Source organism: Mytilus edulis, chromosome 9 (genome assembly GCF_963676685.1).
Source record: "Mytilus edulis chromosome 9, xbMytEdul2.2, whole genome shotgun sequence".
In the NCBI taxonomy this organism is placed as follows: Eukaryota; Metazoa; Mollusca; class Bivalvia; order Mytilida; family Mytilidae; genus Mytilus; species Mytilus edulis.
The window spans coordinates 55,841,246-55,846,002 of NC_092352.1; positions in this window are offsets into that span (position 1 = coordinate 55,841,246).

Here is a 4,757-nt window from a genome sequence, read left to right on the forward strand (position 1 = left end):
CTTTTATAAATAATGGACAACTTCCTAGTACGTAAATGATTTATACCTTAAGGAAAAGTGCATTGCCAATATATGGGCTATCTAAAGTAAGTGATGGTAGCAATATATCATATTGTTCTTCAATATGTTTTTATTCGCCCACTGCAATCTTGGAAATAATTATTATAGTTGATGGGTTTCTATAGTGATATAAGCTACTGTAAGTAATGATAGCAAAAACTACGATTTAGAATTATATCAGAGTGCATTCTACAGAATAGCAATACACTTAACTGTGGGTCTCCTTAGGGTCTAAGCATGACGCGGGATTGCCGATTTTTTGTAATATGAAACGTGAAAGTCAAATTATTGTGCCCTGAAAACGGGAAATGATGTCTAACGGAACACGGAAAATTACAAAAAAATGAGAATTGCTTACATACATAGTATAAGCGGGATACGGGAATCTGACAAAACAGTAGTCTGGATCCTGGAACAGAACCCCCCAATGAGACCCCCTTAACTGAGCACTCAATTGACGGTCATAGTAAATAAGGATTGACAAATGGACTTTTATGAAAAAGCTAAATATTCCAATCTTTCTACAAAGTATGTTTTTTAATCATACAATCAGACGGGAGCAATTTAATAAATCTTAAAAATATCATTTTTATGTAATTTTCTCGCTAGATCATTGATCTTGGATTAATTTTATCTTGTTTACTCCTTGTAAATTGACAAAACTGAATGAACAATGGTTACGTATTTATAAGTATTAAGTTTTAGTGTGTTCTTATTGTACGTTGATCTTCGAGGTTCACATGTTCAAGGCAATATAAAGTAGTCTTCTATGTAGAAAAAATCTCAAAGTCTTTTGCTTGTATATTGACAGTACTTAAAAAAACTTTGAAAACATATGTAGTAGAACAATTGTGTAAAATATTGTTCTTTTTTTTAAATAAAAAAAAATCCCAGACTTTGTTGATAGAATATTGACAGTACTTAAAAAAACAACGTCAAAAACAAAAGAAGCAGAACAATTGTATAAAAAAATATTGTACAATTTAAAAATAAAGTACAAACTTTCTTGATTGTATGATTGACAATATACTTATATATCTTTGAAACCCAAAGTGGCAGTACAATTGTATTAAAGGGTGCGACCTTTGCTATAATAGATCCATCACAGAAAGGTCTGGTATCAATAAAAGACTGCAGCATCCGACAAGAAAGCTTTTGCTGGAAGTCCGATTCAAGGTATAGATGTACTATCTTAAGAATGAAATTCAATGATTTATTCACAACAGATTATAAATGTATTTATTAATAGTATCGGAAGCACATGTCTGTGTTTGTTTATGTTCAACACGTGTTGATGAGCACATGGTTGCATAACTGGTTTAATGTTATTGTATGATTTGATTGGCTATTGTATGTCGCAATGCAGGTATCCTACCCGTTTGTACGAGGGTAGGATCGTGATTCTCGTGCAGAATCTTATTATAAATATAAGATATTTTTATAACCAGTTATTCGACGTTCTGCCTTTACCGAGTAGCATACCTTCCGTTTCGTTATACACATAATGACCGAAAACCACTCAGACGACTAGGATACTTTGCTTTTGCACGTGCCACCAGTACATTCAGGTGCCAAGTCTAGTTCTGTACCACAGATAAGTGATAAAAATTGTCCGCCTCAGTTTCTAGACCTGCCAACTCTACTGATACTAGTAACAGTTATTATCAGCCTTACAACGCTACCCAGCAGCCCTTTCCGAAGTTCCGTCGACGTGAGGCGACCCCATACGACACCTGTTACGAGTGTCATCAAACTGGCCACTTCAAGAGTAACTGCCCAAAAGATACAAACAAACCAACCTTTGTAACCTTGTCAAAGTGAAAAGATACAAGATGAGTATTTTACTTTTGTTGACAATCTAATGTTATTTGGTCATATTAATGTTCTCTTTTAACATGTTAAATATTTTGATAATATAGATTTTTCAAAAATCGCTATAAAAGGAGTAAAATCAAGCTTATTCAAACATATAGAGTTTTGGAAACACATTGGGGCCAACAAATTTGTGTTGGACACCATTGAAAAGGGTTATATATTTCCATTTATGAAACAACCCCCTCCAATGAAATTTCGGAATAATAAATCTGCCTTAAAAAATCGTTTGTTTGTAAATGAAGCGGTAACCGAGCTAATTAGCTATGGCTGTATTCTAGAAGTACCATTTCAACCAATCGTCGTTAATCCTCTCAGTGTTGCTTCACAAAAGACTGGTAAAAAGCGTTTGATTTTAGATTTTTAGATTTTAGATTTAAGTGAATTGAATATCTATGTTTCGACAAACAAGGTAAAATTTGAAGATTGGAAAATTGCAATGAAATTCTTCCAAAAAGATAATTTTCTAATTAAGTTTGATTTAAAATCAGGATATTTTTATTTGGACATCTGTAAAGAACAACAAACATATTTAGGTTTTTCCTGGAATAACAAGTTCTACTGCTTTTCCGTATTAGCTTTTGGTTTAAGTAGCGCCCCCTATATATTCACTAAATGTTTGAGACCAATGGTAAAGTATTGGCGAGAAAATGGTGTTAATATTGTTCTGGACGATGGGTTAGGCATGGATGAAGGTTATAAAAATTGTAAAGATACTTCTGAATTTGTAAAGTCGTCACTTAAACTGGCTGGATTTATTGTCAATGAAGAAAAATCAATTTTCGAACCAGTTCAGTGTTTAGAATGGTTAGGATTGATTTGGGATTCAAAATATTTTACTTTAAAGGTGTTAGAGCGCAGAATTGAAGACACTAAAGATTCTCTTGATATTATACTAAAGTCATTTTCAAATTTGAACGCACGTATGCTGGCTCAATTTGCCGGAAGAATTATATCAATGTCACTAGTTATGGGTAATGTCAAAAATTTAATGACGAGGCATATGTATTTTGCGATAGAAAACAGAAAAACGTGGGATTCAACACTATATTTAGTATATGAAAAATGTGTTTTAGCTGAATGGAAATTTTGGCAGGAAAATTTGTTGGCGCTTAATGAGAAGCGTTATTGAATGATTCTTTACCGAGAATTATGATATATTCAGATGCAAGTAATGTAGGTTTAGGTGCATATACTGTTGAATCGAATGAAAAGATTTTTCATTGTATGTTGAATGAAAATGAGAAAAAATTGAGTTCCACTTGGCGTGAACTCAGGGCTATTCAGTTATCGTTGAATTCGTTTGAACCCGATCTGAAATGTCAAATAGTTAAATGGCATACTGACAATCTAAATTGTGTAAATATAATCAATAAAGGCAGTACAAAGTTACATTTAAAACATATAGCTTATGATATTTTTAGAATATGTACAAGGTCGGGTATCGTGTTGTGTCCTACTTGGATACCTCGGTGTGAAAATTTCAAAGCTGATTTCATATCTAAAATGGTTGATATTGATGACTGGCAAACCTCTTTTCAGTTTTTTACTTTCATGAATGAAATTTGGGGTCCTTACACAATATATAGATTTGCTAATTTTCATAATACAAAATTGAAAAGGTTCAACTCAAAATTTTAGAATCCAGGAAGCACTGCTATTGACGCTTTTGCTCAAAATTGGATAATGGAAAATAATTGGATGGTTCCTCCGATAAGTTTAGTGGCTAAAAGCATTAAACACCTCATTCTCTGTAGAGCTGAGGGAACATTGATCGTTCCAAAATGGCCATCATCGGCATTTTGGTCTTTGATTTTTAATAGAAGATTGGAATTTCAACCTTACGTTATAGAAGTTCTTGATTTTTCATGAGGTCAATATATATTTATTCAAGGACAGAATAAAAACTCCATTTTCGGTATCAAGCATTTTAAGTCTAATATACTGGCAATTAAGATGAAAGCGACTTAATGATGTTCGAATTTATATTTACATATTGTTAAATGTTTACAATATGAAAAATTTGCATTGTAATGCAAATTTGGTTCTGACACGGCTATGTATGTTGATATAGCAAGGTCTAGTGACTAGTACGATGTACATGTCAGAGATAATAAATTATATATATAAAAAAAAAAAAGTTTTTTAATGTTATTATTTGTTTATTTTATTTATACGTTTTGCAGATGTTTTCAGTACTGGTCGTTGGTCTAAGGATAATATACCACAGAATGAAGCTTTTAGCAACCTTGCAAAATATCTTCCAGATTATTGTTTAAATTCTAGAGCTGATAATACTAGAAAGAAATACAGGTGTGCATTTAATAGCTTTTGTAAATGGTGTAATTTATTTAATATAAAGCCTTTACTGGCATCAGATTATACTGTCTCATTATATTTAATTCACTTACGAATAAGTTATAATTCTTTTGCAAAGATAGATGAAGCATAGTATGCCTTTCAATGGACACACAAATTAGCTGGATATGTAAATCCTTGTGATTCTTTTCTTTGTACTTCCGTAAAAGAAGGTACACAAAGGTCAATCGGTCATCACATTGTAATTAAGAAGGAACCAATAACTCCTCATATTCTTAATCAACTGGTTTTGAAATATGGCAATACAAATAGTACTTTAAACCATAGAAGAATAGCATGTATGTGTCTCGTTAGCTATGCCGGATTTTTAAGATTTTCAGAATTAGTTAATTTAAAAAGGTCAGATGTTTTCATTTCATTCATTATATATGTCTTTATTAATCAAAAAACAAAAAAAAAACAAACAAAAAAAAAAACGCAAAACGGACCAACAAAGAGCAGGAATT